General features: G+C 38.5%; 1 long non-coding RNA gene across 1 annotated transcript; it reads right to left on the minus strand.

The window, feature by feature from the left end:
• Nucleotides 1-3,876: 3,876 nt before the first annotated feature.
• Nucleotides 3,877-10,089, minus strand: LOC131357742 (uncharacterized). Its single transcript, XR_009205312.1, has 4 exons — nt 10,040-10,089; nt 9,678-9,765; nt 6,143-6,284; nt 3,877-5,941 (listed from the first exon to the last, which is right to left on the minus strand). It is a non-coding gene; the product is annotated as an uncharacterized LOC131357742 (long non-coding RNA).
• Between the last annotated feature and the right edge of the window lie 3,644 nt (nt 10,090-13,733).

Consider the following 13,733-nt stretch of genomic DNA (forward strand, 5'->3'; position numbering starts at 1 on the left):
AATGTAAAGTATTTACTTTTGCTGTCTACGACTAGGGTAGACTCACAATGATGTATCTTTAATCATTTTACTTTGTACTATCTTATTCAATTCATGGGGTACTCTCTAATTCTGATTAGCAACATTAAAGCATTAAAGTAACACTTAATCAACTTAATTTAGCTCAGCATTGTTCAACACACTGTCAGTTCAACACAAACCAGCTACAAATAAACCTTAATGAACTAGAAGCTTCACTCATACCAACTCAACTCAAGCATGTTCAACTGAAACCAGCTCAAATCAGCATGAACAAATTCAACTCAAAACAGCTTGTCTTGGTTCAAACCAGCTCATCTCAAACCAGTTCAGTTCAACTCAAATCAACTCAACTTGACTTCAGTCAGGTCAACTCAAACCAGCTTAATTTGACTCAGTAGCACAATTTGACCCCAACCAGTTCAGCTCAAGCAAGCTCACCCCGAACTAATTCAAATCAAGAAAGCACAACAAACCAGCTTAAGTCAATGCCAACCAGCTCAGTTCAACACAACTTAAAGAAGCCTAGTTTAACTCAAGCCAGTTTACTTCAAACCAACTCAACCCATTTCAACTCAACCCACCTCACTTCAAACCAGCTCAACTCTAACCAGCTTACTTCAAACCAGCTGAATACAAACCCGCTCAATTCAAAGCAACTAAACTCATACAAGCCCACTTCAAACCAGCTCAACTCAAACCAGCTCATTTCAAATAACTCAAATCAGCTCACTTCAAACCAGCTCACTTCAGCCCAGCTAATTCAAACCAACTCAACTCAAACCAGCTCATTTCAACCCAACTCAAAGCAGCTCACTTCAAACCAATTCAACTCAAACCAGCTCAATTCAAACCAGCTCAACTCTAACCAGCTCAATTCAAACCAGCTCAACTCTAACCAGCAACTCAAACCAGCTCAACTCTAACCAGCAACTCAAACCAGCTCACTTCAAGCCAGTTTACTTCAAACCAGCTCAATTCAAACCAACTCCACTCCAACTCAACCAGCTCAGCTTAACTCAAACCAGCACAACTCTAACCAGCTCAACTCAAACCAGCTCATTTCAAATAACTCAAATCAGCTCACTTCAAACCAGCTCACTTCAGCCCAGCTAATTCAAACCAACTCAACTCAAATCAGCTCATTTCAACCCAACTCAAAGCAGCTCACTTCAAACCAATTCAACTCAAACCAGCTCAATTCAAACCAGCTCAACTCTAACCAGCTCAATTCAAACCAGCTCAACTCTAACCAGCAACTCAAACCAGCTCAACTCTAACCAGCAACTCAAACCAGCTCACTTCAAGCCAGTTTACTTCAAACCAGCTCAATTCAAACAAACTCCACTCCAACTCAACCAGCTCAGCTTAACTCAAACCAGCACAACTCTAACCAGCTCAACTCAAACCAGCTCATTTCAAATCAGCTTAACTCAAACCATAGTTAACCTTACATAAGACTTAACACCAATCTACCAAATTCTTGCCCCTTCAGCCACAATGTAAATAGTAATTTCAAAAGTACTATAAAGTCACAATTTAGAACTCCATAATAGTGTGTGACTATGTATACAAATGTTTTAATATGCATAAAAAACTCTATTCAATTCTACACAGGTTAGCAAATAAAGTACAGCTTTAAAAACCTGGAAGTAGCTAAAATGCTGCAACTTGTTCAGAAATGCAAACAATAATTACGTAGGAGCTGTTTTGCTAAATCTCTCTTGCATAGAGATAAGTTGGAACAGAGAGTTGGCTCGGTGAAAAACAGCTGATCCTAATCAGGCGGGTTGAATCAAGGAAACACTTAGCTGGGTGGCACGGCATTACGCAAGAGTTAGACCTGGTAAACACTGTGTCACTGTTTAGCCACTTTATATCAGACTGACTGTTATGAATGTCAGTGCTACTTAATGTCTGTACTCTGTAAAATAGTCTGCATTGCAGGATGATGAACACCAACATCTATTTATTTCCTACAGACCAGACACAAACCTTAAAGACGATATTGCCTTGAGTAAATCAGATGATCAGCCCAATAATAACAACAACCATGGTACAGAATGTTCCACTTAGAAATTTATTAACACCGCAAATAAAACCACAGGCCCTGAAAGATAAGATTTTTTTTTTTTTTTATCGCTCATCCTTCTACTGCAAAAGTTGCTTTGTCATTTCTAAGAGAGACACTTTGACAGTGATGGACGTGACTAATATAATCACAATAAAAAGACTGAGACTTTCTACACTCACAGAACTTTTAACCCTCATGACAGGAACATGTTTTGACAACAACTGTTTCATCATCAACCATATTTTAATAGCAACAGGTTGAACCTCTTATAGCCTCCGAAGCTGTTTGAGAGCTAGATAAGATTTAATAGAGAAGTGTGAAAATTTATAGTTCAGACTTAGCATTTCTAACTGTTGACCTTTTGCCACAGCAATATGGGAGACACCTGAAAATTAAACTTTTCTGCTTTCTTCATTAGAGAAAATGTGAATTACTATTATTTCACTGAAGGAGAAAGGACATGTGAGAACTTCTAGGTGAATTCTAAGTTGTGAATTCATAAGACTTGTTAGCGAATAGTAAACAAGTAGGTGGGTCTTTTTTGGTTGATTAAAAAATAGAGTATTATTAAACAGCTCTCACACAGTACACAGTATTGAACTTGCTTTTCCTTCGTGGTTTCTTCACACATGTCTGGAAAATACTTCGCAAAATTGCCTCTCCAAAATCGTGGCATATATCAATTTCTTCCTGTAACCACAATTTTTGGTTAGCGATTTAAAAGCTTGATCAAAATCCATGTTCGACATCTGTCAGTAATTCCAGAGCACTGAAGCATGTGATTTCACAATTATCACATGATCAGTTGGTCTAAAAAAAAAACAACAACAATCAAAACCTCTGGCTGGAACTAAGCGGAAGAAATCGAAATCAGTTATGCAACAAGGTGGACTGTGATGTTTTGATTTTTAAAAACTTAAAAAAGGCAAGAGGGAAAAAAAATCTGTTCAAAATTTGTTCATTGACCTTTCCGACGTTTGTGGGAAAGCGGTAAAGAAGCGAGTGTAGGCAGGTTGGAATGGTGAAAGGAGTTCTGTGTGATAGAAAAATATCTGTGAGAATCAAGAGGAAGGTGTATAAGACAGTGGTGAGACCGGCCATGCTGTATGGTTTAGAGGCAGTGTCACTGAGGTAAAGACAGGAGTCAGAGCTGGAGGTAGCAGAGCTGAAGATGTTGAGGTTCTCTTTGGGAGTGACAAGGTTGGACAGGATTAGGAACGAGTACATCAAAGGGACAGCTCATGTTGGACGTTTGGGGGACAAAGTTAGGGAGGACAGATTAAGATGGTTTGGACATGTTCAGAGGAGGGAGAGTGAGTATATTGGTAGGAGAATGTTGGACATGGAGCTGCCAGGCAGGAGGCAAAGAGAAAGGCTAAAGAGGAGGTATATGGATGTAATAAATGAGGATATGAAGCTAGTGGGTGCAAGTGTTGAGGAGGCAGAAGATAGGGATAGGTGGAGAGAGATGATTTGCTGTGGCTACAGAAGAAGAAGAAGAAGAAGACCTTTCCGACGTTTCATTTTATTTTTTTTCCTTAGGCAAAATGTCAATTTACTACAAGTAAAGAATCAAGAGATGCAACGAATCAAGAGATGATCCAGAAAGTTGAGGAAACAAGCATCCGGTTTCTTCAGTAAAAAATAAGTAATACAATAATAATAAAATGCATAATTAAGTTAATTTATTAACTCTCTTGCAGTATTTATACAGCAGTTTACTCAATGACTCTAGACTATAACGAATACAAATCGTCAGGATCTTGAAGACTCGGATTGCTCTCTACGTAAATATTTCCATTGTTTTTGCCCAGTGTTGCACCATGCTAAGGGCTGAATTCCAAGTAATGTTTACCTTCTCCATTGTTAAGCATGAGGGCTTCATCAGAAGGTCACCGCTTGTTATGGTAAGTTGGGTTACACTCCTGTGAATGTGAAAACATGTTCTTGACGGCATTAAGTCATTGCAGCATTACTGCACGAGCGCGGCATGCGATCTATCCGGCATGGGGGGTGGGGGGGGGTGGGTTCTGCTTGGATAGAGAGCTATTGTTAAACTTAGAAGCTATATGTATGTTTTAACCTTAAATATTATACAGCAAATACAGCAAATTCTACACAGTATAAATTTATTCAACAAAAACAACAACTTGATGTAAATAAATTGTGTATAGTATTTATAAAAGAAAAACTCCTCGCACTTACTGAAGAGTTCTGACTTTCATTTTGGTGTGAATTTTCTTTATCTTAATATAAAATCTAAAATGTCATTCATAAAAACAGGATTTCAAAACATTTTGCAGTGTTATATACATATATATAGATACAATTCCAAAAAATAATGGGACTGATGTTTTAAGATTTAATATAGAAAATACATTAATTTAGTTTAATTTAATTTAATTTAATTTATATAAATGCTTCACCTCCAGTGGTTCCACATAGAACCATTTTTTTGGGGGGAAAGGTTCTATTGACCATAATATCCCCAAGGTTCTATATAGAACCCCGAGGAACCTTTCTTTTTTTGTAAGAGTGTATAGTTAGTACTAAATGCTGCTGCTTGGTTGCTCCCAGGCTGAAAGAGTACACTCGCTTCACTTCACTGGCTCCCAGTTCATTTTAGAGTTGTCTGTAAAGCTTTTAATGTTCTGCCTCCTCTTTGTATTGTCCTGTTACTATCACCTTTAATTGTTCAAAAGAGGCTTCTGGTCTCCTCATGAAATCTACTAGCTGTTCCAAGGTCATCATTAAAACTCAAGGGTGACCAGGCATTTGTGCTCTATGACTCTATACTCTGCAACAGCTTACAACCTGCTATTAGACAAAGCCCACTGCCTTTCACAATTCAATCTCACACAGCTGCCGTTAGATCAGGGTCAACAGTCAATATCTCAGACATGTATGCCGCAACATTTGTTTTATGTTGCTGTTTGTTTATCTGGTAAAGACATCCTGAACTGGAAGATGTGTTGTTTTTTTGACGTAGAATCTCATTATTTCCTTATCATTTCAGTCACTTGGTAAGTCACTGTTTTATTATTGCAACTTACTAACTCATTATTGCAACTTCATGAGATGTTATTATGACTCATTATAGCCACTAACTTATTAACTTGTTATTTCGACTCAATAACTTGTTATTGCAACTTATTCATTATTACGACTTATTAACTTGTTATTGCGACTTATTAACTTGTTATTGCGACTTATTAACTCGTTATTGTGACTTATTAACTCGTTATTGCGACTTATTAACTCGTTATTGTGACTCATTAACTCATTATTGAGACTTATTAACTCGTTATTGTGACTTATTAACTTGTTATTGTGACTTATTAACTCGTTATTGTGACTTATTAACTTGTTATTGTGACTCATTAACTCATTATTGAGACTTATTAACTCGTTATTGTGACTTATTAACTTGTTATTGCGACTTATTAACTCGGGATTGCAACTTTCTAATTTGTTATTGTCACTTATTCATTATTGGAACGTATTAACTCATTATTGCGACTCACTAACTTGTTATTGCAACTTATTCATTATTGCGACTTATTGACTCGTTATTGCGACTCACTAACTTGTTATTGCAACTTATTCATTATTGCGACTTATTAACTCATTACTGCAACTTATCATATCATATCATATCATATCATATCATATCATATCATATCATATCATATCATATCATATCATATCATATCATATCATATCATATCATATCATATCATATCATATCATATTATATTAGCCCTGTGATGGACTGGTGACCTGTCCAGGGTGTACCCCTGCCTTTCGCCCAATGTGTGCTGGGATAGGCTCCAGTAGATCCCCGTGACCCTAAGTAGGAATAAAGCGGGTATAGAAAATGGATGGATATTTTATATTATATTAACTACAGAGTAATAATGTCAAAATAAAATATTAAATTGCCAAAACAATGAGTAAATACTATTTACTTTGCGGTACAGCACTTTTAGCCAATGTGATTTCTTTAAAATGTGATTTGTAGATAAAGTTTAAAGATGTATTCTTACTCACATTCTCTTTACACTTTGCCCAGATTGTCATCAGTGCTGTCTTGCACGTGCTGTACTGTGATCCCGAAGACTGGATATGTTCCTCCCGCGATCAAGACTCGGTTCAGTGTATGTGGATGGGACGGCAATAAAAATCGACAGCTCTATTGAAATGATTTAAAGAAATAGATTATGTGAAAATGCAAATGGGGCAAACGCTTAGCAGTTTCTGTCATTCTAATTTTCTCTTGGCTTTCATTCATTACATCGTATTGTATTGCATTATATTATATTCCAGTGTTGGCAGATATTGAGTTATTTCTTTACTGTAAGTGTGCAAATAAAAATAAAGACTTTTTTTTTTAATTACTGGAAACAAATACCTCATTATAAACCCACACCAAGAGTTTTATTGTGAAGATCTAATATGAATAAGGTCTTGTTTTAAAAAAAACTTTACTTGATGTACTGACTTAATTTAGTATTTTTTCTACACAAGCAATATATATAATGCACTAACATTTTTAAAAAAATGTAATTCTTGGCCTTTCAGCAAATAAAACCAATACAAGTAAGTTAATTTATCTATGATTAGCGTGCTGTATCTCAGGACCATCTGACTCGCAGGACAATAACACCGTGTGCCGGACCGAATTTGTGACCTTTCGAAAATATCATGTAAATCACAGGTAAGGTTGCGCGCGGTGAACCGTCCCGCCAAGGTGGAGACGATATTGAATCGTTGTTTTACTCGCATCCATTAATGAAGTGAACCAAAAGCACGGCGACTTTGTTCAACACTTCCGTAATGAGAAATTAACAATCGCAGCAGACAGGGCAGGACCGCTCTGAAATGTTAAACCGTATTTAATACAAGCAGAGTTTTCCTTATCAGAATTAAAAGAGAGAGAAGCTTTGTTCTGTCAGACATAATTTATTCGGCGAGAGTGCTCGGAGAATGCTTCAATTTTTCTCCCACGTGTTCGTCTGCCTGCTTCATTTGGACTGAATAATGCCTCCCACAAAAAGAAAGAAAGAGAGAGAAAAAGAGAAAGAGAGGGGGAGAGAGAGAGAGAGAGAGAGAGAGAGAGAAAGCGGCCACGGGATTTCATTTGCAAGCTTGTACTTGCAGTGAGTCCATTATTATTTCAGGTCATTTCAGATTCCTTTGCTTTTCTGAGGCCCATAGGTTACTACAGAAGGAACTATAGATTGAAAAGGAACGAAAGGAGATTTTCCTGTATGAGAAACGCCTAGAGGTGACAAAAGACACCTGATATGAGTCAGCTTGGCTGTATATGTGTCGCCGAGCTGAAGTATCCTGCAGCGCCGCTGTTAATTGCCATGACCCCGGCCTAGGCCTCTATGGCAGCGATCGTAAACTACTGCAGCGCAGCTCATAAATGCCTTTCTTCAACTAAACATTCCTATCGATCCCGGTCTTCCCTTGGCCCATCTGCTACAGTAACAGATAATCAATGCCTGGATAAATATATGAAACCTGGTGGCAGTTGTGTATGTAAGGGAGGGGCTTGAACAAGAGCAGCATCAGTATTTATAGTGTTCCTGTTTTTATGTGATCAGGAACCCATGTGGGTGAATATGCAGTAACACATGGCGCTCTCCTGACACCTTTAAAATTATTGACAATAGAAATCCTGGTCTGTTTCTTTATTATTATTATTTTTTTTCACCCTGCTTGATGGTGTTTTTAGCCTTGGCCACCTTCCAGGCGTTTCTTCCAGATTTCTGTTCGTCCTTGCCGAAGTGCTTTACAACCCGGTGAACAAACAAAAGGTGACAAATTACACCAGCTCTTAAACCGCTATTATCCTCCACTTACGAGGCCAGTAAAGTATCTGCCTGGGATGAGTGCAGCGTGCTTTCATTCGTTTTCTGTAGCTCTTATCTTACACAGGGTTGCATTGAACCTGGAGTCTATCCCAGAGGACTCAGGACACAAGGTGTGGGACAGTCTGGACTGGGTGCCAAGCTATCACACACACGTACACTTACACTCACACACACAACCAATTCACACACTTCAGACTATTCAGAGATGCCAATCAATCTACAAGGCATGTTTCCTGGAGAAGGAAACCGAAGAACCTGGAGGATACCCCTGGAGCACGAGGAGAACATGCAAAATCCATGTTATCCCCGGAGGCAGGAACCCTCAACCCTGAGGCAAACATCCTGAGCACTAACCCACCACCTCATCATACATCTATCCCAATATCAAGAGTGCATCTGACATTAATGAATTCCGTTCACTGTTAAAATATCTCAAACAGCACAGTATGGATTGCAGTAAATGTTAAGCGAACAACACAAACCCAATCATTAATGACATTTACTGCATTAGATTAAAAAGCCTGATGTTTTTACGCATTATGCAACATTCTCTTTTCCCCCCTCAGGTTTTCTCCAAGCCCCGGGCAAACTTAAACTAAACTTTACGGAATTTATATACAGAAAAGGAATTTATGATCCGGCCTGAACTTCACCTCTGGTATGAAATCTAATGCATGTGCTTTACACATGAGGTTAAAATATGAACACAAATAATAATGCTCACAAAATTGGCTTAGTATGATGTATCTACAATGTGTGTGTGTGTGTGTGAGATGAATTGTTTACCGTAAATGTAAACCGTGACAAAGAGTAAAATGTGAAACATAACAGACTGAATAATGCTGTTTGGCCTCAAGACAAGATGTGGAATATGCTGCAGTGTGTGTGTGTGTGTGTGTGTCGTACACAGACATGATTTGTGTGTAGACCTGCATATTTGTGTATCTTTACTCCTCCTTATACACACTGTATATATATGACTAGCCTGCAGTCATACTTATATACACAGTATATGTGGGAAAAAGGGGGAAAAAAATTCATTCTTTTCTTCTTTCTGCTCCCGCTTCAACCCGAGCGGGTGAATACGAGTTCATGTTACTTAAATTCTGCCACAAATTTCTGCCTCTGACATTTTTTTCCCCCACAGAAAGAAATTTGCTGACGGCAACTCGAAACGTTCAGCTTCTTCTTTTTTTTTTCCCCTAGAATTTTGCATCTGAATTGAAAACCAAAGATAAATTACATCAATTTATTTATTTTTTCCCCGCTTATTAAAAACAATAATAAATGGCTTAGATCAGGATTTCCTCCTAGTCTTCCTCCGTGCTGAGCGCCTGATCCTAACATTTCTTAAAGACAGATTTGTTGAGTTAGATAAGGATGCCAGAGCAGGCGGTCGCAGGCCTGATGTCAAGTGTGTGAGCGTTGAATGACGTCTGAAGGTTTCCTTCAAGGCAGGCAGAGTGTGTTTCTCATTCAGTCTGCTAATAGGAATTCTCACTTGAGTGGGATTGTACACACACACACACACACTGACAGAAGGATTTCACTGTCTTTAACAAAGACTATCATAAAACCCAGACTGAAGCAGAAAACAGAACTACACACACACACACACTTCTATGTTTTGTAAATGAGATATTTAACTGACTTGTGTTTTTCTAAACAAAAATAACGATATGCATAATGATATGTTTACACACCTACAACAAAGAGATTTTCCTCATGGGATTCAGCCAAAGGTCCTTACAAGGTCAAAGATCCGCTCATCATTATGAGGACATCTGTTCCCTATGAAGAGATAAAACTGTGACACATGCACACACACACACGTATACACAAGCATATACACACACATACTGTATGTATAAACACACACACACACACACTTGTATACACATGTGTACACACACACACATACCTATCACTTTCTCCTTAGCAAAGTCTAATGAAAGAAGCAAAATCACAAAAAGAACACCACACACACACACACACACACACATACACGTACACACACACAACCAGACAACCACACACACACACACACACAGACACACACACCTACCTCTTGATCTTTCCTTAGCAATGGCCAGTGGGAAAAGCGAAAAAAAAGAACTACAATAAATAAATATGAAGAAGAAGAAGAATTGACACATAAAGATTAAATAAAAATAATTACATATTTCCTCATAATCGACACAGGGTTTGGATAAATATGAAATTATTAGATGTTGCCATATAAATCCAGTATGAAAAGGGTTAATGTATATTTTGATATATTTACAGAAATGATGTATCTGAGCCAGAAAGAACAAATCCAGAGCGTTTTAGAGACAGGAAAGCAAAGTCACTGAGCAGCTTCGGAAAATAAAAGCTATTGTTTTACTGGATTAGCTTTTCCGCTATGACGCTAGACTTAAGGGACATCCTGGACAGAAAGAAAGAAAGAAAGAAAGAAGGAAAGAAAGAAAGAAAGAAAGAAAGAAAGAAAGAAAGAAAGAAAGAAAGAAAGAAAGAAAGAACAATAACTATCTACAGGTATTAATATAAAGGGATCAGAGCTTGGAAATGCTTTCTGTGAGGTAGTTTATGGTAGATTTTGAGATTTAAATTTGGATTTTGAGGTAGATTCTGAGATTTGGAGGTAGATTTTGAAGCAGTTTTTGAGGTAGATTTTGAAGTAGATTTCGAGATTTTGAGGTAGATTTTGAGGTAGATTTTGAAGTAGATTTCGAGATTTTGAGGTAGATTTTGAGGTAGCTTTTGAAGTAGATTTTGAGGTAGATTTTGAAGTAGATTTCGAGATTTTGAGGTAGATTTTGAAGTAGATTTTGAGGTAGATTTTGAGGTAGCTTTTGAAGTAGATTTTGAGGTAGATTTTGAAGTAGATTTCGAGATTTTGAGGTAGATTTTGAAGTAGATTTTGAGGTAGATTTTGAGGTATATTTTGAAGTAGAGTTTGAGGTTCCTGCTGCAGAAGCCAAACTATTTCCAGCTTACAGTTCTTGTCTGACTCACATGTGACATGTTCTTTCAAGATGTGCTGAAATTTACTGGACCTTAGGCTTTTATCTTCCTGTAGATTCTTCCTGTGCTACTGGCTGCCACATAACCCCAAAATTATAACATCCACCTGCTTGTTAACAGCTGACTAGATGTTCTTATCATTTTTCATATTTGTACTTATTTATAAAATGACGCCTGTGGCTTATACAGATATCGTTTTTGTGATGATGTCACAATTAAGGATTTCTTCTGATGACTCTTCTGTGCAGAAGAATGTTTGTTAAAGGCAAGCTACAGACTGGAACACTGCAGCACCACACCGGTGTCAGTTTATCCTTCCTGCAGGTCCTGGATGTCATGCGTGGGTTTTCAGATGGTTTAAAACTGGGAGGTAGAAACACTTTGATATCTTTTTATAGACTTTCCCTGCTTTGTAGACCTCAGCTAGGTTCATTTACAGATTCTCAGTCAGCTGCTTAGAAGAACTGATAGTTGTAGAGAGCTTTGAAGAGTCCAAGAATTTATTACGCTCTTGAACAGTTTTTGCTAATGAGACTTTTTAACCTCGGTAACAAGTACTAATGAGTCAATTAAAATGGAATGAGTTAATAAAGTTCAGACTTTATAACTGGTGGAGAGTCTAGACTTTCACACATGCCTACTTTTTACGACAATTTTTATTTACAATTACTATTTTCTTTCAAATGTAAAGTAGCTTTGCATGTACGTTTTTTGAACGTACCAATCACAATATAAACCCCCCAGGCCCTACTCGCAACCACTCCAAGCTGGTCTCCAGCATGGGAGGCAGGCGCTCTAAGAAGGAGGCTAAAGACTACAGCCTCTAGCGTCAGTCACTGGTTCACCTCTTGAGATCAGGGGAGTGAGGTTTACCTGCACAGCACCTTCCACTGGCCTTCGTTACACACACTTGAATTCACTGAGCTCCTGAGAGCGACCCTGATCTTTCACAAATGTTTGTAGAAGCAGTCTGCATGCCTAGGTGCTTGACTTTATACACCTGTGGCCATGGAAATGATTGGAACACTTGTATTCTATGATTTGGAGGGGTGTCCCAAAGCTTTTCGCAATATAGTGCATGTCATTTGACCAGAGGCACCCAAATTTTTCTTACAGCTTTCACGTCTTTGGGGTGAAACATGAGATGAAATATGATTGTTTACTTTAATATGCAAAATTTCATGGCTATTAGCTTTAATCCAAACCTCAACAACTCACAACGTCAGTTATAAATAATAGTAAAGTTCAGGAATAATGGTTTCAGTTTTGTGTCTATAAGTTCCTCCAGTTACAGATTTTAACATGTACAAACTTGTGTACAAGACAGACTTGTATTTCTACACTAAAAGCATAATAATGATAGTTCTGCACACGCACACACACGCACATGCACACACACACACACACACACACACAAAAACTAGCTACAAATACACTCACATGAACACGTGCACACACACACACACGCACATGCACACACACAAAAACTAGCTACATATACACTCACAAGAACACGTGCACACGCACACACACACACACAAAACAGTAGCACACACATACACTCACATGTACACAAGCACGTACATGCGCACACATATGCACAGTAGCACACACAAACTCACTTGTACAAACACATGCACAAATACCTGCACAAACAACACGTACACGTTAGCACACACACACACATATGCACACACACATAGACACACACTAACACGTGCAGAAATACACATTCGCAGAGAAAAAACAGTAGCACGCACAAACCAACATGCACACACACACACACACACACTCATATCCACGCGTGCAGTGTAATAAGGATGACAGCTCTGTAGAACAGAGTGCTTGTGAAGTGATGTAATTGGGTCACACCGAGTTAAAAAGCCTCATTTTACTCGGAGATGCCAAAAATGAATGAAAGACGAAACAGAGCCTGTTATTTTCTCTCCTTACCCAACACCAGTAATCCATTTTTAAGGCCATCCGTCTGCTTGACAGTGCACTTTAGACGTGTGTAATTGGGTGTAAATGCGGTTGGTTTGGGGATTGGAGCGCTGAAGGGACCATTAGCGTGGCCAGCCTCGAGCCTTGCACATAGACAATTTGCTCCCAAAGGGACATTGATTTCCATTCAGCAGGAATTGATGCTGAAACAAATCATAAAGCGCATAAACATGCGGGGACATGCGCGGGGACACAAACACGTCCTGCCAAATGACGCAGGTACACCGACACGTGTCGTCTACGAGCTGTAAATTTCTTTCGAGAGTAATAATTAATGACCGTTATTAAAAACAAATGACAATATTGGCATTTATCGGTATAGATCATGTGAACAGCTCGGGCTCTGTTACAGTGGCAGGATACCGTAAACCCTCGGGGATATAAACATATATTTCCTGTATGGCCATATTTCTACAGCGTGGCCATAAAAGTTTAATGGAAGCGTGTCATGTTTTCAGTACTGCATGCAAAGCACCTTGCCCTGGGCCACTTTCCAGACCAGACAACTAGCTCCTGCTTTTCACACACCTGACATGCTAATCAACACCATTTCTATGCTTAGCTTCAACCAACAGAAGGATACAGCTATGAAGAGAAACACACCTTAACACCATGAGCTTCTTGATTCGAGTGAACACACTCTCTCGACAGGAAGTAGGGGGGGTGAATCAGCACAAACGCTTTCATTACCCTGGATTATACCAAGGTTGGAGGTGACCATTATGGTC

This window comes from Hemibagrus wyckioides, linkage group LG01 (genome assembly GCF_019097595.1).
Source record: "Hemibagrus wyckioides isolate EC202008001 linkage group LG01, SWU_Hwy_1.0, whole genome shotgun sequence".
Taxonomy (NCBI): Eukaryota; Metazoa; Chordata; class Actinopteri; order Siluriformes; family Bagridae; genus Hemibagrus; species Hemibagrus wyckioides.